General features: G+C 39.7%; 1 long non-coding RNA gene across 2 annotated transcripts in view; it reads left to right on the top strand.

Moving 5' to 3' along the window:
• The first annotated feature begins 1,717 nt into the window (after window positions 1-1,717).
• Window positions 1,718-22,759, top strand: part of LOC125318534 — a 45,613-nt gene continuing 24,571 nt past the window's right edge. For both annotated transcript variants that reach the window (XR_007200412.1, XR_007200413.1), the window contains exon 1: window positions 1,718-1,837. This is a non-coding gene — a long non-coding RNA (uncharacterized LOC125318534). The remainder of the gene's footprint in view (window positions 1,838-22,759) is intronic.

The raw sequence follows: 22,759 nt of genomic DNA, 5'->3' as shown, positions 1-22,759 counted from the left end.
AAGAAAGTTGGTTTATACGTTTAATTTAATTGCTCATCCTGGTTAAAAGCGTTTAGACAGTTATGGTGTGAGAAACAAAGTGTTTTGAGAAATACCCCTTCCTGCCTTGGCAAACTCCAAGAATATTATAGCAAAATATTTCCAAAAAGGGAGCTGAATTCATATCTTGTGATAGAAGTTGCTTTATTTGCTAATGATACGCAATAAGAGACAAAAAGCACCATGTAATAGCACAAAGTTATTTCAATGAGTGTGACTGAGGAGAAAATCAGATGGACTCAACTTACTTGAGTGAATGACAGATAAAATTCAAAGAAAGCTAGAAAGTAACATGCTTTTGGAAGAAACATCTGGAACTCTGAATTACCCTATCAGAGGAACCCACAGAAAAAGATCTTAAACAAAAGCCAACCAGCAGACATACGGGAGATCTCCAGAATGAGAGAAGATCATCTCAGTTACTTGCTGTAGGTCTCTTGTCTCTCCCACTGAATCACCTCGACATGGTTGGAAACCGAACTGCACCCTGAGAGTTTGACTGTGACCCAGTATGGCATTTTTTATATCCTGAAAGTCGGTATTTGAGTGGTGTGAAAGCTTTGCGTTCAGCACATAAAACCCCCCCGCCAGAATCAAACTCACTAGTCAAATGCCTAAGAAATAGGATGCCAAACAATTGAATGCTCTGATATCTTCGCAGTGATGTGGCCTCATCAAAAATACTGTTCTCGGTTTAGTCAGCCAGTCTTGAGACCAGTTTTAGAGTTTGTTCTAGAAAGGAGATAAATGCCTCAGGAAATGCTGAAATGGCCAGTCTTGAAGACAAGGCTGTGGACTAGCTGGGGTGATTCCTCTGACACAGTGGTGCATTTCCTTTGTCTCTAGCATGTTAAGTATTTAGGCAATGCCTGTTTCATTTCCTGAACTTGCATTCATCTTGTTGAAAGATGCACTTAACTGATGTTTAATAAAATATCATGGATACTCTTGAATTTAATGAGTTGCCATGTCAGATTTCATTTAAATCCTTTGATTTTTGTCTTACGTTTATAGCCTAAAGCTCTGTGTTTCATTTTTACCAGAATTATTGCTCTAGCTATTGGCCCTGGATTCCCTGTATTTACATACCTGCGAAATAAAGATTGAGCCAAACTAAATTAAAACTTAATAATAATAAAACCCCCTCAGAAAACAAAAACAACAACTGAGCCCCATACTTCACCTCCTCAGAAATCCTAAACCACAACACATCAGCAAAAAGTACCTTTTTTGCTTTATTACTCAAGGCAAGTTTATGTATTTTGGGCTTGAAATGAATGGGCCCTTCTTAAATACAACATCTGTGTATTTTAAAGCAAGCTAAGCCTTTCTGTGGGGATTATGCTAAATTGACACCCACAGAGATTACAGACTCCTCTTTTCATGTGGAGAGGATGTCATCCCACGTGTTTGTTTTTGTATGTGAGCATAACCCATGCTCCTGCAGTTCCTAAAATAGGTGGTTTTCTGGGGTTGGTTGAAGGATAATGTAGCCTGTGTTGCTGGAACTCCAGGTCTTCTGGTATTTTCATGCATGCCTCTGCACCTAAGCAGCCATGGACCTTTGTGTGTGTTATGTGCCAGACCTATCTGTGGCCCAGTTATCATGATCTGTGGTTGCAGGTATCCCTTAGTTACATCCACATGTGAGCCGGAGCCATACTCTGACTTGATGATCCTTGTGGGACCCTTCCAACCCAGAATATTTTATGACTCTATATAAAGATCAAGCACAGTGCTATGTTACCTTACCAGAACCCATGAAGCCTTTTGATAAGACAGAGCAAAACAGAAGGAGGTATGTGCTGCCCTTGCTGCTGAAGGATTTGTCATGGAACAAAATGTTTCTTTTCTCTGTATGACCGACATTTACTTTTTTAAAACTGTTTCTGTTTGAAAAGAATTTTTGCAACAAATTGTAAGTTTTAAAAAACGCTTGAGGTGATTAATTTTTTTCACTAGGAAAATTTTTGAGATATGTTCTGATGTTTCAAATTTGCAGGGCTGAAAAGCTTGTGGTTCTGACCCTTTAATTATGCTTTGGTTTTGTTTGGTATTGTCCCTGTTTTGCAGGTCTGTATACACAGGTATGTAAACAGAGTGGTCATCAGACAGATGGGCAGGAACTCCAGTGTTCACCATCTGAAGTCCCAGTCTCCAAGACCACTCTCTATTTTATGTTACACAGTGTTACCTGAAAAACAGAAGCAGGCATTGGATATAGCTGTGATGAAGATGAGCAATTCACATAAGAGAGTCTTTTGGAGACTAAGTTTTGGCATTTCCAATGCTCATATTTGCCTTTTTCTTAAATTATAAACCTGGACCTTCTACTAAATTAATTTATAATGAGGAAGTTGTTTACAAGCTTGTTGCTGATTTAAAGTAATGACTTTGTGAGTGCATTTTTGGTCCTTTGTAGGATGCCTTTTAAGTACTGCCTGACAGGCAAACAGCTACTGCAACCATATTCTTAAGAAGCAGATGCTCAGGTGTGCTCTGGTCAGGTAGAAGCAGCCTGTGATATAATTGGTGCATGTAGCTATACATGCCACATTCATTGTAAGATGTATTACCTTCTCTTTTCTTTATTGTTGATGTAATCTCTTGAGAAAAAAGGTCTGCTGGCTTTATTAATCTCCTGGCTAAATCAAGAGCCATGTTAAAATTGTAATCAAGTGTTTCCCCACCACCAGACTCTGTTTAACTAAGTAGCTCATGGGAGAGGTTTATTCCCCTTTTATAGTGAGTTCAAGTGAGACAAAGGATTTGTGTGGCCATGGACTAAGTGGAAAAGGCCAAGCTAGTCTTCTATTATTGTGCCCCTCTTGAAACCAAAACCCCAAATGGTATATAAAATATTTCCCTTCTTGAATTCAGTAATTCACAAAGTTATTTCCCCAGTTTTCCTTTACCTCAGCACAGGGCATTTTACTTTTAAAGTAGAAAATGTTATTTGTATACTTCTGTGCTTTCCCTCCCTTTTGTTTAATGTTTTTTCCAGGGATTACAGAGTAAGCAAACTCTACAAAAGTAGTTTGAGAAAGTTTAAAGTGCATTAAACTCCCCCTCATTTATGAAGGAGAGGTCATTGAAGTGAAACATAGATATGTCTGGGGCTTACTCTTTCAGGGTTGATAATGAGATTCAAAACATTGGTAAGTTAATGCTCCTTAATTAGGCACCTGTTATGTTCCATTGTGATCAGTGCTTTATGGGACAAAAATGCCAAGTGGCAGTGACATTTTGTACAATTTTGAAAAGAACATTTCTGCTCACCCTTTGTATAAGAAATACAATGAGGCTGGCTTTAGTTTGCTAGTAGATATTTTAAAATCAGTTTGGGAAAAGTTATTCCATGAGGTAAAGATTCTGTTTGAAGTCGAAGCTGTTCATCTGAAGAAACATCCGTCACAAGACAAGAAAAGAATGATTTCTTTGTGACTGGGAAATCAATGAGACATCTGTTTTAATGTACAGGCCAGAAATAATGCAGTGAGTTCAAAAGGGAATCATAAAGAAGGCTGCTTTTTGTCTCTTCTCTCCAGAGTCTATATATGGCATTCAGCACAGTATTTTGTGTTAGCAGGACTTCTTAGGTTTGTGTCCTTAACTAAGTGGTTGAGGTAGACCTTTTGAGGACACTGATGTTTAGGGTTATATGAGCTACTGGGGATTTGTGTTTACTGACCTCATAAAAGAGCTCTATTTGGGCCTTGATTTTGTCCCTGTTTCCCAGACACAGATTGCTCAAACAGCTGATCCTGCCCCGTTCTCTGTGGGAAGCAGGAGCTGGAGGCTGTACAGTCTCTGGGATGCTTGGCAGGAGGTCGAAGCACCGACTCACAGTGGGCTTGCTCTTCCTGGAAATACTGTGCCTGGGCTGCAGGGTCCCCATTTGGAGGGGCAGTGGACACATGCAGACATCACTGCATGAGGTTTGATTGTGTCCATTTGTCCTGCTTGCTTCCTTTCTCTCTTCTGGAGCCCTCTCAAAATTTGTTGGGTCCCTGTCTCCTGTCTTTCAAGTGCATATGCAATGAATTTAGTTTTTCCCTTGCAGGGTCTTCCTTGCAGTCTTTTTGGCTTTCCTGAACAGTAAGGGTGTGGGAAGCAGCCAAAAAAGGGTTACAACCACTATACGTCTGCTTACACTGGAAGGACCCTCCCCACAAAATCTAGATACCCTGAATGAGACCAAACCCCTTACTTGTAAGGATTTTTGAGGACGAGAAGAAACTAAACATTGAGGACTCAATTACCCCAAGGCACATGGTTTTGGTAGTGTTTTATAGTTCCTTGGTGTGTACATACTGTGTAAGATACAAGACCAAGAGGAACCCCCAGGCATTAGGTAATGGGCTTGTTAGAGCTCCACTGGTATCTGTAGTGTGGGGTCTCCTTATAGCAAAATTGGGCTCGCAGATGCCTTTTTCCAAAGGGAGGAGAGAATAGCAAGAGGATATGCGGCTCTGGCAATGTTTGAAATCTGAGATCAATGGTCACCCTGGAAACAGCATGTTGAAAGTCTGAAAAACCTCCTGGCAGTGCGTGGGTGGAGTAAAAAAAGTCCTTGGGTTTGCGTGTGCAATTCCAACAAGTTGTGCTCGGCAGGAGGGAAAACAGCTACTGAGGGGACACACGCACACGTTCTCTGGGGAGCCATCTTATCACCCCTGCGCACAGAAAGCTGCTAAAAATGATGATGTTTAGGACATGCCTTCCCTTGGGAAGTGTCAGTGAAATGAATGCATTTTTGTTTCTGTCAGCACAGTCCCATGGAAAAGAGTCTGTGGAGAGATGCACAGAACAATAAAACAAATAGTCAAAGGTGGGAGAGCTGTGCCCTACCAAAGGCAGAAAAAAAGCCGTGCTGCTCCCACTGAAGAAGATGTTTGCATTGCAAGTCCAGCCAGGCTGGTGACAGACCAGGGTCCCAAACCTCCTCAATCCCTGATGTCATATATGGAGGAATGATGCAATCTGATGTTTATGGATTGCCTGTTGAAGCAGACCCATGGGAGTCTCCCCATGAGCAGGAGTGGCACGGCCATGCCTCACGTACACACAGCTCAATGGCCTGACTTCTGCTCCCACAGGACAGCTGGTGGTGACACTTTCCTGCTGCACTGTTCAGCCTCCAGTGAGATGGAATTCAGTGGTTTCCCGAGCTAGCAATGAGTATCTTGACATCGGACAGCTCATAAAAAACTTTTCTTCTATGATTTGGTCTAATTACGTCTTTTAACAATGTGAACTTTGACATCCACAATGCTTTCTGACTATGATTCCCCATTTTAAGCATATAATGCTTTAAAATATACCCTTCCTTTATGTACTTTGTACCACCTGGCAATTGCTTTCGATGCTTTTACTTCCTATATAATTTGGTATAATGAAGTCTTTGCTCATATCCTCCTTCTCACTCACTAGGTGAAGAGTCCTAGTCTTTTAAATCAATTTTTTCACAGAAGTTGCTTCATGATTTTTGTCATCCTTCTTGTCTTTTTGTGGGCCTTTTCTAGCTATGTTATATCCATTTTGTGATGGTGGGTTGAAAACTATATTCAGTATGCAGCAGGTAGGTGCACATAGACTAATGCAATTGTTTTGATGTCTTCTCCTTACCTGACAAATTCTGGCATTTGACTTGCTTTTTTGATGGTTATGGGGCAGTCAGGTAAATGGAATTACCTAGTGTGATCCTAAAATCTTGTCTCTAAGGGGCAATAGTGAGGTTTAAGTTAGGATTTGTTTAGTACATACACATTTATTTACACTGAACTTCATTTGCCATTCTGCCTTTGGTGAGATACTTCCTGGAAATCCAAAATTATCAGATCAATTTGATCTCCTCTGGTCCACACTTGTTGAATCCTTCCAGGAGCTGCATCAGCATAATGATCTGACTTCCATCTACAAAAGCTGCATGGAGTCTTCTCAGCACATTGTGTTTATTTCTGTGCTCCCATAATTATATAATTTAGAATAATTTTTACCAATTTACATGTGGTGCTGTGCAAAGGAAGTTCCCCAGTATTAAAATGTAGTGACTTTCCTTTCCAGGACTGGTTACAGGAAGCTCTGTGGATGACAGGGAAATCACACTATTCAAAGGAACCTGCTGAATTTCCATGTGTGTAAAGAAAATCACATTTTTTCCACTTTTTAGTCTTCACTCACCATTGCTATTAGATGGGGTGTGGGTGGACCCTACCATAATTTTCCTATTTTTGTTGTATTGACGAGCAGCCTTGCTGGAACAGGCACTGAAGATTGGAGTCCTGTGTGTGTTACTTGTGAATACATCCCATGAAGTTTTTCTACTCTTTAGCCTTTAATGGAAGTAAATACTGGAAATGAGACCAGTGCTGAAATATTAGCTGAAAAATGCAAGAATTGAGGGGAGATTTAAGCCTTGCAGAACAAACTTGCAATTTCTAGTGTTCACTGGGTTGTTTCCTGCAGGGACTCAATAAATAAATAGAAAAAAAATACCCCTCTGGAAAATTAAAACCAGTTACTGTTTCTTGTTTCACTGTTTCCATACCCTGTCATGATTAAAAAGTAGCATCTTGCCTTGATTTGCCATCTTTTTGGAAAAAAAAAGTTTAACCAAAGAATTTTCCCAGACTTGTGGACTCCCTTAAAACATAATCTTTATTTGGCTTTGCTTTTTCCATGGACCTGGATAAAATATAGACTTCACTAAGAAGAGTCTGTTTATTTGGTACCTCAGAGACTTCTTTGACATGTGTGAAAATGTCCTCTGTGCCAAGGATGCACAAGCCTATGTGGAGATGAAATAAACAGGGAAAAAAAAGTAATCTGAGTGCTTTAAACCAGTGAGAAAGAATGATGTGCACATGAACATTAGCACTGAGTTTGATATATCAGCTTGTGCTCTGAACATTACAGAATAGGTGCAATGCAATTTATTTTCCTGCTATTTGTTCTTTATTGCTTGGTGAATCTGTCAGCTAGGAAAGATAGAATAAATCTGATACTAAATTTAAAATGCATGGAAAACACTCACTTTCACACTTTGTGGAAATATATATATAGATATATATATATAGATAGATATATATCTATATATATATATCAAGACTTTCTTTTATTTATGCATAAACTAATCCCACTGAATTCCAAGTACCTCATGTGAGTAAAGAGAGAGATATATATATATATACACATTTGCAAAATTCAGACTTAAGGGCTAACTTTGTTCTGTGGAACCTAATATTTTCATGTATGTCCTGTTTGTGTTGTTTCTTTTTGTTTAACAAATCATAATCTATTATTTATATTCTGTGAGAGACTATATTTGCATTCCCCCACAGCACATTTTATTGACTGTGGTGATTGTTTTAAGGAAAGCATTATATTCCCTTATTTTTCTACGGAATTTGGCTTAGCTGGAGCATCTGGTTTCAAGTGAAGTGTTTTCCTACCTACTTTTCCATCTGAGCTGACCAAGGTGTAAAAAAGTTAGAAGCTGGGTTCAATCATACAATGGGTCAAAACCTCGAATAAGGCAAAAGTTGTGACTTTTGACCATGGAGTCCTTTGTTTAAGCCTTAGTTGGCAAAATGTATCTGAAAACCTATGATCTGAGGTGAATCCGAAGTAGTTTTGAGCACAGGTCTGGGTGACTTTGATTAGATGTCTGTAACTATCTCTAGGCCAGCAGATTTTGATCCCTGCTCAAAATAGAGGTGATTTATCTATATCTAATTCAAACATGGTACTTCTGCATGCACTTTGTTTTATTTGAGAATGAAAACCCTCGTGGGTAAAAGTAAAGGTAAACTTTACATCAACTTTTCTCAGGGTTTCTTGGCAGAGACCTCAGAAAGAAATTCTTTCTATGGAAATGTTCTCACCTGCCTCCCTAAGTTACAGGGTTAATAGGATGTGTGAGCTCTGTGGAGAGTACGAGATCTTCATATTTGCTTATGGAGGGTTTCACCAGGATTGTGGTGGCATCCTTTTTTTTTTATAAAGTTAGAACTCTTTATTCAATAGGAAAGTTTTACAGAACTAAGCAGCAGTTAAACTACTGGGATTCCGCTGAAACTTTTTTTGCATTCAAATTTAGAAAAAAGCTGGAAAAACCCCCCACTCTAACTGTAGAAACAAACAAAGGCATGAAAACAACTTACAGTAAAATTCACTTTCTGGATTAACTTTCTAGGCTTTTAGAATCATTAAGCATCCTTTACAGTAAGAAAAAGTCAATTTTCTGATATAATCTGTGTGAGGGTATGCAGCTTCTTCATTTTGAAACCTGAATGTTTTGGTTGAACACCTATAGAAACAGAATCACAGAATGCTGGTGTGAGAAGCGCCCTTTAAAGATCATCCAGTCCAACCTCCTTGCTGTGGGTACAAACATCTTTCATTCGATCAGGTTGTTCAAGGTTGCTTCTTGAACACTTCCAGGATGGGGCATCCACAACTTCTCTGAGCTATGAGTTCCAGGGTCTCAACACCCTCATAATAAAGAATTTCTTCCTTACACTGAATGTAAATCTACCTTCTGGTTTAAAACCATTTCCCCTTGTCCTGTCATTACAGATCCTCTCCATCTTTCTTGAAAGGCTACAATAGTTGTTTCCTCTCTACTCATATCCAAACTTTCCATGTTGTTTACAATCTTTCCTTCTCTGGCAGTAGCTGTGATGCCTTTTCCTGGTCTTAAAATCAAGTCATACACGGTTAGAAGGGGAAAAGGGATTTTACCTTGGTATTTATTTTAAGGATCTTTAGATGCACACAACCAGGTCAAATGCACCGAAATGCACACCACCATGCCCCCCAAAAGATCAGGTATAACATTATAGGTTTTACTAATTAGCATATCTAGCAAAAATTCCCCAATGAGAGGCTGCAATGAGCCCCCCTCCCCAAGGAGCCATCCCCTGGATGGTTCTATCTTCGTTTATAGAATGTGTTCTGGAGAGGACCTTGGGGTCTGGGGCACACTGATCCCTAGCTATGAAGCTTCTAAAATGTTTAGTCTCTTAGCTTGACAAACAAGTCCAAGAATGTAGGCAAAAAGCACTAAGAATACAGAAGTTGTAAAAAAGGTATAACAGGGGTATAAAATAAAAGGCAAAAATCTTCATGGCATCAGCTGTTTTCCCTTCTCCAGACTTTGCTGTCAGAAGTGCCCCGTACACAATGGGGTGTGGTGCCATGTGCTCCACAAACAGCACAAAAGCAACAAAGTGTGTTGCCCTCCACTAATTGTCCTCTCTGTTGGATGCCAGCATGTGCACATAACATCATAGCACTTTCCAAGTTCTCAGATGATCCCTGGTATAGAGGTCCGTTTTCAACCCATGTGTTTATTTGTAGGAGTGGAGTCTCCTAAGGAGCTTGATAGTAATTCCTTCTGGCCTTTGTTTTATAGAAAAACACTCGCAAAAAATGAACTTTTACTCTTGGAAAGCATATGTTTTGCCATCTTCAGTCTATCCTATTCTTGCACTGCACACTCATGTGACTCTATAGGGGAGATGTCTTTTAGTCAGTGGAAAATAGTATTAATAAATGAATGATCTATAAATAAACAAATGAGGACTGCCTAAAGAGGAGTGAAGCTGTTTAAATTAGTACATCACCAGAGTAGCAGAATTGTTTCTGGGAATAACCCCCTATTACAAAACACTTAACTTTTTCCACATTTCAACTTCTGGGTACAATAGCCCTTTAACAGAAATTTTAGTCCAAAATACAGCGTGAACTCATGTGGCTTCATCTAAAGTGCTGTGGAATTATATTGCTTCATGGTTTTTCTTTTTGTAAATTGTTATTTCTTACCATGTGGGCACTATAGAATGCATTTCAAATTTATTTATTCGAACTGAAATAAAAAAGTGGAAAATTCCTCCCAGCAGAGACTAGCACTGGGGCTTCACAGAGAAAGTCTTGATCATGTTGAATTAATGTCTTGTGGATTTTAAAAAAAATTAATTCAGGTGGCTGACCTAGTATGTATGTTATTCTGGCTGAAGTTAGTCACTTTGAAAGATTAGTGATTATATAGTCGAGCCTTCAGGTCTTAAGAAAAATTCTTGGCATGAAATGCAGAAAAACAACTTTATAGATTACATGTCTCCCTTATACATACTGTACCACATAAAAAAAAATCAATTCTGTACCTATTAATTTGGCCTGAGGTAGACCTCAGTTTGGCAGCTTACCCCATCTAATTTGCCAGCTTTATAACATGCTGGGTTTAGTTACATTCTCAGTGGTGAGGATGACTATTTTTTAGGAGGAATAGAAAGGTACTGGACTAGAATAGACTTTCTATGTCTGCTGCCTCTTGTAATCAATTATTAGCAAGTTTGGGATTATGGTCAGGGTACTGTTTATCTCTTTTAGAAAAATATTTCTAATTTACAGCTAGGATGTATTCGTGATTATTTATACCTTTTGCTATTATGCTGATCTTGTCTGGCAGTGTAAGTACCTTTTATCAGGATCTGCATTTGGTGTTCCCTGCTGTTTCTTACAGATAACGTTGTATCTGCTTTCAGCCTCCTTTTTGCAGGGTGTATAAGTCAAATTGGTTTAGCTTAATCCATTTTAGGAATCCACACCTGTTACAGTTTGTGTTTTCATGCATGACTGGGTCCGAATGATATTACAGAGGCGGTTTCATTAAAGTGTTTTATAATGAAATCTGTATTCCTGCGGAGTAGGAAAATAATTTTGTCTCCGTATATATCAGGACCACATTTTTCTTTTACAGTGACATCATAGGTGCGGTTCTTGCTCTTCCTGTTACTGATTGACTCATTGTTTTTTCTGCTCCTCATCAAACTAGTGAAACCCCAGACTATGACAAAAAATCTTAGGGATTTCTAGCTTACTGACCTTATGCTTGGCACTGCTGAAAGCTGACTGATTTCCAGAGCTTCATGCCTCGAGGTCATCTGGTTCTTCTCAATGTCCAGACAGAGAAAAACTGAGAAATTCCTTCCCTGTGCCCTGTCCCCCCACCCCAAAAAATGTTATTACCTTCAGGGGTGGGTATCCATGGACCTGCCCTTTCTGCCAGTGGCAGCTTCCAGCAGCACGCTGGGACACACATTAAATACGTGCATTGCAGGTGGTGCACAAGTCAGTTTTTAGGTTACCCACCCTATGGCACCCTGTTCTCTTGATTCTGATTATGAGTCAGGGGCATGAGCAAAAAATACATAGGTTCCTGAAGAGCTCCAAGGAAACCTCCCCCCTCAGACCAATTGTTTTGCTGTCAGCACATCCTTCCCCGTAGTTACTTTTTTACCATCTTACAATTGTTGAATTCAATTCCTATTTTCTACGTCATAGTCTTTTCCCATATGACACTGTAGAAAGAACTTTAATGAAGTCCAGATATAGGAAAACTGGTTCATTTCTCTCGTCTGGAAACCTATTATTCTGAAAAGTTCAACTTTTGGTAAACCCATCTTACTTTATACCCCCAGTTTTACTCTTTCTTTCCTGGGTTTAATGTCTGTGTTGACTTCAAAGAGTATTTTAAAACTGTGGATGAAGATCTGCAGTTCAATGGCTTTTAATTTTAAAAATTACTATTTCTCTTTTCTTATAGACAAAGTTTTCTGTCAGGTATTTGTCAAAAAAGTAGATTTAGTATGTCTTGTTTTGAATTAGATGGCAAATAGATCAAAATGGCAAAATAACCACAGAATCTCAAAGCAGAATACTACTTCCCCAGTACAGAAACCACGAACAGACAAGTGAATTCTGGTCTTAGGAAGGGACTTGGAGAGCCTCACAACATTGACTATTCCTATAATAATCCATATGCAGACATACACCTATTAAATTGAGGCCTAACAACAATCTAATTCTGTGCAAACCTTATATGATAAACAAAACAAAGAGTGAGTAGGCAGACATTGTTTGCGGAGCCTGGGAGATGACATCCTTCAGCAAACTTCCTGCTGATATCAATGAAGTTGAGTTTGACACAAGTCAGAAAGCACTCATCAACCCTGAGGAATTGTTATATGTGTAGTCAGGAGATCTGTGTGTCCTCTTGTATGTTGCTTTAATATTCCCACCCTCTTTGAACCCATTAGCCTGTTTCAACCAAACTTGGAAAGGCAGTAGTAATCAGAAAGCTTTTACAGCTCTTAAGGTTTAAACAGATGGAGGAGAGAGAAATATTAACGTTGACACTTAAAGAGAGGCCAGAGTAAGCACTGGTACCATAGGCAAAGATGTCTTAAATCCCCAGCACTGGGAAGAGTTTCAAGAGGACCTTGAATCCAGACAAGGAGGAATCAAAAAGGGAGCTCATGTGTCATTAGTCTAGTTTAAAACTGTTGACAGGGCCTGACTTTTGCTTTTAGCTTTGGGCACTCCCTGTCCTGTACAGATACCTCCTGTCAAGTGACCATGTTTGAGAAGGACCCTATTCAGAGTCATGGGATTGCAGGTTTTTGCACAGTAAGTGTCTCAAGTTTCTCTGGTATGGCTGAGAGCAACAGCTCAGATGATAGCTGAGCTATGATTGAGAAACCAAAAAGATCCTCTTATGGCTTTCAAATCTGTCTTTGACATGGTCCAGATGATTCAACTGGTTAACTTAATTCTGCTGTTTTTCCATGTGCAGCTATGCACTAGACCACTTGTCTCACAGATAAAATCATGAATATCTTCATCTTTATCAGCTGCCAAGTTTTCCTCCATGCTTGAGTGGTCATACTCACAACAGAATATGAGGTCAAATTTTCTGATTTTCACTGCTTCATGACTAGAATATGCAAGACATTTAGAAAAAAAAAGTGCTTTTCTTCATTGTAATCTAGACATAGGATTTTTCTTTTCTTATTCTTCCCAAGATGGATAGATTTTCCATGTCTGTTGTCTCTGTCAATGGCACTTATTATTGAGCATTTAATATCTTCTTTTCCTACCTAGCATGTCATAATCCATGTTATCAGACATTTGTCAGGAGGGTTGGTTAGCTACCCATAAGCTTCCCATAAGCTTCTTATCTTTCTCCTCATTCATTTTTCTTCATTCGTGTTTTGCTTAAATTTTTCCTTACTGTAGTCAAAAACTCTGTAATGACTGTGATTTGTGGCTGAGAGATCTCTGCCATTACTTTTGAATGAGTAAGTCTGTAGAACTGTAGTTCTGATTGGAGGGAGGAAAGTAAAGGAGTGATTGGGTTAACCAAGGAGATGCTTGGAGAATGGGTTTAGAGAAATGGCCTGAGGAAATGGGATTGAGTTCATTAATTTCAAGTTCAGTACAGTAGTATCTGCTATTATAAATCTGGGGTAGTACAGTTAAGCAAGAGCTACACAAACAGAAAAAGAACAACTGTTCTTGCTGAAAAGTATCTAAGGATTGTTTTGTGTCACGATTTGAATAGAAAGTTGTGATTGCCATGTTTTTTTTTTAAAAAAAAAGATGTACTTTGATTTGTAAACTAGTTTTTGCCTGCAAGATGTGTGAAGAAAGTTCCTGCTCTGTTCCAAAATGATTGGGATTCAGCTGGAGTACAGTGTCTGGCTTGGGGCACTTCAACTAAACAAAAATGTCAGGGGTTCAGAAAAATAGAAACAAAATTTTAAAATGGCTGAACTAAGAGAAATAGTGTAATATAGGAACCAAAAAGAAAGTTCAAACACTGGGCTTACTTAGCTTGAGAGGAGCTGGGATTGCAGTTTCCAAGTGTTTAAGTGACTAGTGCCATAGAAAAAGGAGTAACGCTTTCTCCAGGTCTCTGGTGAATAAGGGTGATTTTCAAAGGTTTTAAAACTGCAGCAAAAAGGTGCAGGGCAGGTTCTAGAAAAAAATTCTAGCAGAAAGGACAGTGAAGTACTAGAATTAATTGGCTAGGGAGCACTAGGCTGAAGTCTGGAGCAAGAATATCTCAGACAAACATCAGTAAGGAATGACAGCGCAAGGGTCTTGGGGGCAGAAGGTGAACCTGATTATCTCCTGAGGTCCCTTTTGGGACTGTTTTCTCAGTCATTGTGGTTCTCCTGTCTTATAAATCATTACTAGCTCTTAATATAGCCCTCTGTAACTGTGCTGATGTTTCTATTGCTGGAGTTAAATGGGTATCTTAAGAAGACAGCTGGTTTAGTTAAATATGCCTCCAATTCTAGCTTAAAAGTTGTTGGAGTTCACAGAAAGAGTATAATCTTGACAAACATGATATGGGCTGAGTACAAAATGCATTTTGATGCTGAAGCACGTAAGAGTTGTGTGGCATATTCCGACTGATCTGCACATGACATACAGTGCTTGTGGTTTAGTTACAGACCAGGACATTGTTCTTGCCTATTTGATCATCTGAAGAAAGAGCCAGGGAATACCATTTCTGGTCTCTCCAGCAAACAGCATTTGAGAGGTCTCAAAACTTTGATTGCTGATTGATGTGTTAAGAGAGTTGACCGAAGAAACCTCTAATATTTGCCTTTTAGTGAGGGACTCTGACTAGCTCAACATTCAGTATCAACAGTCGGGAAAAAAACATTGTTCCTTCTCTAGATATGAGGATATTGCAAAAGCCAGCACAATCTTGCTTTGACCTTAACATACAAAGGAATTATCTCTTTCTGTTCTGTCTCAATTAGATATGCATTTAGAGAAACAGTGCTGTATTAATCTTCCTTATTTTAAGTCATCAGGCATAATTGTTTATATAGCTGCTGTCTGCTGAGGATGTGGCTACAAATCTACATTTATTAACAGAATCGATAAATGATGTAGAACAGCTACACAACTGTAGTACTATTCCTACAAGGCAGCAAGATCAGATTTTAATACCTTAAAATGCTCTGCTCTTGCTGCATTAGATTTCCGGTGGCTGTAGATATTTTCTCCCTGTGGTGAGAATTGCCATTGTCCTATGTGCAAGCAGAAGTCTCTGGGCTTGAGTCAGCTCTAACTTGCCCTGGTGCAGGGCAAACTGATTTCGGGTCACAAAATGAAGTTGAAAGGGGATAGACAGAACAACACTGCATGCTTGTGAATATGAGTAACTTTTCACAGCTCACGTGCCATTTCACAGTGTACAGTTTTTGGGAGTGAGTGTTAGTGGATGGCTTGTTTATATGGATTTTAGTGAAAAGCACTTTTTACAGCAGTGTCACTACAAACTCTGGAGGAACCTTGTCTGTAGCAATCAGCCTGACCCAATAGTGGGCTGCCAGATAGCGGTAGACCACTTTCACAAAGCTGGCTAGTAGAAGAACGAGCCTTTCCATATTTCTGTTTGCTGCCCATGCACTAATACACATTATTTCTCTTCTAGCCCCATAAAGATTTTTTTTCACTCCTGAGTGATTTCTGTGCTGAGGGCAGCACTTCTGTGAATTATTTGCTTCCTGTTGCGCTCTCTTCTTTACATCTCATGACAGATTCAGTCAGTAAATCCTTTGATCCCCTTTCACCTTCATTTATAGTGATATGTCTACCAAGACTTTCTAAGGCTCTTTTCTTCCATGGTAAAAAAGACCACGACTCTTTCTCTACTAGAGTCATTCATAGGGCTGAAACAGTCTTCACATGGAGCAGGTACACCTGGAGAGACATGCTGGGAAATACCTAATGCCATCAGGTGGATTTCCATTGGTGACTTGGGCTGTTGGGCTCCACAGTGGGAGAAAGGTCCAACATGCACTTATAACACACTTGTAACACTTACACAACATGGACTTATAACATTTATAACCTTATAGTAGGTTTGGCAAGGACTTGGCTGGGTTTAGGTGGGGACACTGTCCCTTCTCGCTGTCTCCATGGGCTGGAAAGGTGTCAAACAAACTGTTGATTATCTGAGTTCCATCCAAGATGGAGGTGCTTGCAGCGTGGATTAGTTTCATTGCAAGGTCCTAAAACCTGGATGCTAGTGGGAAAGGATTAGTGATGTTCTGAGCTGGGGGTTAGGGTAGCAGGTAGAAGCAGAGTGAAATTTGGGGCTGAGGAAGAGTGGTTTCTAGACAAAAGTGTATGAAACTAACAGCTAACTTAAGAGCAAAACCAAAGTTAAAGGCTCTAAAGAGAAATTCAAGCAAGCTGGTAAGGGTGGTTTTAATAGTACTTAGGGCTTTAACAAACCTGTTAAGTTTGGTACAAAGTAGCAGCCGAAATGCTTTACAGCCAGATGTTCAGGATTAGTGAGGGAGTCCTTGGGCTAAAGGGAGGGATGAGTTTGTGCATTCTACCAGGTTTTAGTAAGATAGAAAGTAAATTTGGAGCCTTAGAAAACCATGAGGGGTCACAGGATAGGTGGCTCCTTGAGGAGTTTATTGTTTTTTCAGAACAGGCATGTATTGGTTTTGAGATGTGATGTAAAGAGAAGCCTAAAGCTGACTTAGCTGACTTAGACATATGTAGGTAGGGCTGGGAGACACAGAGAAGACAAATGTGTCTGGCAAATACATGTGAAGGGTGCTTATTTGCCTGTAAAATGGGTGGGTTGATTGTTATTGCAGCACTGCTTTAGGGGAAAAAACTACATTGCTTTCACATTATTCTTTGAAATCTGCTACTGTCCCCTTGCTCTTCACTCTGACCTTCTTGCTTGTGAGAATCACTGAATGACCTTCTCCCCACAGCAAGCGCATGTTCCAAGGCCACAAGGCTCCTTGTGACTTAACAGTGCTCTGCTTGTCCTGACATGTATTTAGCTCTCCCACAGTCCAAAAAACGAATTAAACACCCATCTTAGCTCTCCCAAAGGGTCAGCCTCCATTTTCTCCATTTCCTCACACTTCAAGCATCCTTTGCCCATCATGCCTTGCAAGAGGAACAAATCTGTCAGTCTGCAGCTCTTCCATTACCTTGGATGTATAATAATGAGAAGGTTCCTCAGTGAGAGGCTGAATGGTGCTTGAAGCGAATCTCTACCACAGGTTCCATGTTGCATCCCTGATTTGTGTGCTGCCATTTGCTTCTCCCTGCCTACTCTGCTATATTTATTCTGTGTTTTGGTTCTCTTTTTACAAACCTGGGCTCTTTCATCTGGGAAATAACTCTTATCCTGTGGTTGGAGATGCATTTTCCTGCTAATATTCTTCTTCAGTGGGATGCACAATTGTCATTTTTGTATAATAATGCTTCCGTGGCAGCATTGGTTAAAAGGAGAGGAAAATTTGCTATCAATCACATGGAAGGTGGACTGGGATTGTTTATTTAAAATCTGCTGTTGGGATCCTTGGATATCTGCCTGTTCTTATTCTCTGACATAACCGCGAAGATGTTTGAAATCCTCTTTTCCTAACAGGAACTAAACTGTCAGTATGTAAGGAACCACAAGTTATTATCCAGTGTCACAGTGGGAGCAGCTGAGTCATAAGTGTTCCTGAAAATCTCATCCTGTTGGGAGAATGCATTGCAAAATGTGGGTAACAAGTGCAATGGCGTTTCCCATGGGATGGACCTCTTGAGGATGGAGATCCATTTAAGCTGTGTTATGTTCCTATTAGCTATCAAACCCACCTTTTTTATGCAATACTGCACATGCTTCTTCTCATAATCCTAATTCTATGGGTAGAGTTTCTTGGGAATGTTCTCTTGCAAGCACTTGGGCAGAGAAAGAAGAACTTGACTCCGTGACTGGGCAGCCTACCCTCGCTCCCTTCCTTGACAAATTTGCACTCGATTCATATTCCCAAGCCTTCAATCATCATCAGGCCTCGGTCCTCTGTCTCTGCAGGGAGAGGCAGGCTGTGCATTCAGTGATTATTTTGAAGATGAATGTGTTGGGTAGTTTTGATTACTAATTTGCTATTTTGAGTCCGCGTTGTGCTTTGATGGCTCTTATGGGATTTTTCTCTTACAGTAAGGGACAAAGATCTAAGGGGTGTCTATTTAGTTTTTCTCATGCCATAACAATACAAAATGTCATCTTGACCTAAGTAGATACACATGTCACCAGCCACATGGCAGTGAACTAAATCAAACAGTACCCTTCATAAAAATACTTGAATATTTAAGTGGACTTAAGGGAAGAGAAGCAATAAATGAAATACTTTTGGAATATGAAACTAGTCTGCTATTGCTTCATACTCAGTTTAAAAGCAAAACCATCTTAAAATGTCTCCTCTTAATTTTTTAATGCTTATTTTTAAGATCAGTACAATTAAGAGATCTCCATTTTCAAGCCAGTGTATATGTAACAGGTTTATAGCAAAAGGGCAATTACATGTATCTTAAATCCAAATATTTTTCTGATTAATCCAATTGATTTTTTCTTAGACTTCTTAATCTGAATATGATATCTCATTCTGAATTCAATGAATGTGACCATTTCCTTCTCCTGCTGTAAAGTATTATTGGTTTCTACTTGGCTCTGTTCTCATCTAGACCATAAGCTTGCAGAGGTGGGAACTCTTCATTGTTCTGCATTTAAGGTATTATCATGCTACTAAACTAAATACATTTTAGCTTGTTCCTTATTAAAATGATCTGTATTAAAGGTGGTGATTCGTTCTAACACTGTATATTTACATGGAAAACACTTCCTTTAAAGTTAGGTCCTTTCACTCCCGAGTTTGAAAGTACTGTTATATGCAATACTTGTGCACTAGAAAACATGTCTGGTGTAAAAACTGAGCCTGTGGTTTTCCTTAATAGAATCAAGATAATTTGAAATCTTGAAGTTATACATGAACTAGTATGCTTGCTGAGGAGGTGCCAAGGACACCACTTGGGAGACATTCGTTGGCTGTAAGGGTTTCAGTACCCAGTATCCCCCAAATGGGGATCTGGTGCTGCAGTTGCCTTGTGCCTGAGGTCCATCTTACAACTCTGAGTAGCCTAGCTGAAGCTAGCACACTACTTAGGTTGTCAGTGCTAGGAGGATGACTCTCTGATGGCCCCAATCCTTTCAACACTTCTGCACGAGCTGAATTGTGATTATTGATGAGTTTACAATGAAGCGCATATGTAGGAGCTGGCAGGATTTGGTGTTCCTCATTTGTTGCTACTAGGAGAGATTTCTTAATACATCTATTGTATTTTAATTTAAGAATATTTTTGTTTCAGTAATCAAGACATACTACAATCAGTAAACATTTTCTGGGACTAGGACAGTACATGTTAGCAGAAACCAATATGCCTACAAGAGCTGGTTCCATTTCTTTTCCTATAACCAGCAGATATTTTAAAAACCCTCATTGTGTTTCAACTCAAGCTGGTGAACCAGGATGAACATAAGAGATAGAGCAATTGCAAATCCCATGAGCTGTACTTACTATCCCACTATAATGCAAATAATTCCTGAAAACAGCTCTTGGACCATCTCGATGTGGTTTGAGTAGCTTTGGTGTGTTTCCTTTTTTTACCTAATACTTGCTAACTTCTAGTTTAAGTACAGGAACATCCTGTTTTATTTTGGATTCTGACAAAGTTTAAATTTAGAGGCATTCATGTTTCAGCCTCTTTAGAATGAATGGGAGAGTCTAAGCTGTTGTTTCTCTGTGTCACTTTTTATTTTGACAGAGGTAGCTACATGCTATTTCCCCAATTCTTTACCTTGAAAGCCAGGTGATCCTCTACCAGATGAAGGCCTGTACCTTTACATGGCACCCACTCTGTGGAAACATTGACAAACCCATAGCTGAGAAATCTCTTGAATTCATGTTTTGTTTTAAAAGCAGCCCTGTGACTTTTACAAATGGCAATGCTAGGCAGAATTCTCCCCTATTGTGTTTCTTCTATAGTCACTGCAACAAAGTCCGAGTAATTTAGCCTCTTGTCCTGGGCTGTGTCCTGCACTGCTAGAATGAGTGGCAATGACACGATGATTTTGGTACAAGAATAAATGGGGTGTGTGATGAGGATCATGATTTGTAAAAAAAAGAACCAAAACAAAACCCCACAACAGGGTTGGTTCAGGCAGAGGCTGCTGATGTGTTGCGTTAGGAGATTTGCATAGCAGTCCTATTGGTTGGGGTTTTTGGGTCTGAAAAGGGCATCGATTGTGTGGGCTTTTCTTTTTTATTTATGATTGCTTTAAATTCTTACTTTTTGCTGTGTGGTCCTGTGCAGATCCCACCAGCAAGTCCTGAAGCTCATTCCCTGGTGATGAGTCTTTGTAGGGAATCCAGTGTCTGACATGGTTTGGTTCCTACTGTCACCTGATTTGTGCCCTTGGAGCAATGGGAGGGATGGGAGCACTGAGGTGCCTGTGCTGGCTGCCTGAGAATCTTACAGTTAATTCCAAGGTTACCCAGAATGTCCAGAGACCCTTTTGATAAAAGATAATCTTGCGATTTTGTCATCTCAAATGTCTTTAAAATGTGTCACAGCTCAGCTTAATTGCATTACTGATGTTTGTTCTGGATATGTTGTTTGTTGTAGTGGCAACTCATGCCGCTACACTGTTAAATTCTGGGAAAAAAAAGGATGAAATCTTTCCAGCAGGAAATGATTTGGTCTAATATATTGCATTTACAAGAAAAAGCAGCATTTTAAGTTAAAAGTTGAAGTTAAAAAAGAGAAAATTGCACATGTTTCAAAGAACCCTTTTGTGGGGGCCAGTTTTTAGGAATATCATACAAAAAAGAAGAGGACATTTACAGTAAAATCAGCAAAATATGAAGTCTTCTTAACCATACCAGGGTGAAACGTGGTGTCTAATAGGAAGAAATTTGTCTGAAACCTCCACTATGAACAGAAAGACAAAATTAGAGCTGTGGAATACGTGTTAATAGAGCAAACTTGGAGAATGGCTGTGCTGATCATGCAGGGGACAAGTTGGTATGTCTGAGCTGGAGGAATTAGCTGGAGTTTCCATGTTCTGCTGAACTCTGCATTTTTATTGTTTAAGATTTTAATGTGAAGTTTGTGATTTCAGTGTCGTTTTAATTCTTTCCTTATTATGTGCACATCTCGTTCCTCTGCCATGCTTAGCGCAGCAATAGCATGAAAGGGAGCAAGTTTTCCCTACAGGGCACAGACCAAACTGTTATGAAGACTTCGTTAATTTTTGTTTATTTTTTGGCAATGAAGAAGGAGACCTTGTTTTGGGTCATGTTTTTCTCAGACTCACAAACTTGAGCAACATTAGGTATTACATGAAATGCTTGCCCCAATGTTTTATTTCAATGAAGTTCCTCTATATTCAGGAGCAAACATTCAGCTCTTTTCCAAACTGCCTTAAAAATAATCCCCTCCAGCCCTCCCTCTCCTCAAAACAAAAGAAGTTTTCCTTCTCAGAAAAGCATCTGGTATGTAGCAACGTCCGAATTTCCATAAATAATCCCAGATTTCCCCTGCACAAAGATATAAACAATTGTTCCACACTCAAACCTCCCTGTCTCAGATTCCCTGAGTGAGGAGAGTGGGAGAGGAGGCACCGGGGGGGATGGTTTGCAGGGGGACCCATGTTGGGACAGAGGTGGCTGTTGAGCCCTCGTGGGGTGCAAGAACTCTTCGGCTGGGTTGAAGACCTCCACCAGAGGGGATTTTTGAGGTTGTTTGGTGTTTTGAGCAGCTAGCTGACCTCGTGGACTATAAATCCTGCCTGACTTGGCCATGAGTTGGAGAGGATAACTCTCGGATAAGGAAGGGAAGACGGCACCCTACCGCTGACTTCAGTTGTGAGACTGACGTCTCTGGTGGGGCCTCGCCACAAAGCTACTCAAGACAGGAGGCTTCCCACCAGTCCTAACTCTGGGTTTCTTTACATAATATTTCTTCAGGAGAGGGCAGAGGGAGAGTTAATATCTTATGAAAATTCTTCCTTTTATTAATATCTAGGAGATTTGTTTGTCTTGGGGTTTTTTAAGCACTCTATCAGCAAGTAATGAAAAAGAGTAGTAACTGAGAACACAATATAATGGCAAAAAGAGAAATGAGTAGCTCTAGCAGCATCAACTGCTTCACAAATTCATGAAATTAATTAAATTTGGCTTTTGGATCCCTGATGTAATGATACTGTCTTCTTAATGCATAAATATATAGATTGAGAAACAACTCCCCTTAAGAGATTTGTTTGTTCTCCTGGCCAAAATGGATTTTTGTATTTTACTTCTGAGCTAATGTTGCTAACAAATTGGGCCATGCTTTAGGTTGGTTTAATTTCCCCCCCAAAATTATTATTATTACTTTTTAATTGCAAAATGCCAGGATGCTTAAATTTCTTTACTGATACAGAAAACAAGGACACTACTTTTTCCATTAATGTCTTAGGATGGCTATTTCAGATATCTTATATGTACACAAGAAAATCTGTTTATCAGGGCTAAGGTGCCATTGCACAGTGAAGATCATTTGTCCTTGCATTGACCTTGTCCTATGATTATTGCTCTTCCATTCTGTCACAGGTCCAGACATCTTCTCTATGCTTTGAAAATCTCACAAAAATTAATTTCATTGTTAGTCTCAGTATTACGCCTTTACGACTCTTTCATGGATCCCTCACCTGCTGACAGTTCTGGTGGGTCTTCTGGTGGGTCCACTGTCTTCCAACTTGTTTCTTTTGGCACCAATTTTCTCTCAAGTGTGAACTATTGGACACTGAATACAGCCTGAACAAATATGCCTGTTCAGTATTTGCAATTGGTTTGCCTGAAAAACAGCAGGAAATAATCCTGAGGTTTACAGCTGGGTGGAAGAGCTTGTGCAGGCTGCATTTATATGTATGAAAATCTTGCTGTGGGATTGGCCCTGTAGGAAAATGAGTGCAGAGAATGACATTCACTTTGCATCCTAACGTGGTAGC

This window comes from Corvus hawaiiensis, chromosome 30, assembly GCF_020740725.1.
Source record: "Corvus hawaiiensis isolate bCorHaw1 chromosome 30, bCorHaw1.pri.cur, whole genome shotgun sequence".
Classification (NCBI taxonomy): domain Eukaryota; kingdom Metazoa; phylum Chordata; class Aves; order Passeriformes; family Corvidae; genus Corvus; species Corvus hawaiiensis.
The sequence above is the reverse complement of the archived record's forward strand: the minus strand, read 5'-3'. Positions and strand labels throughout refer to the sequence as shown.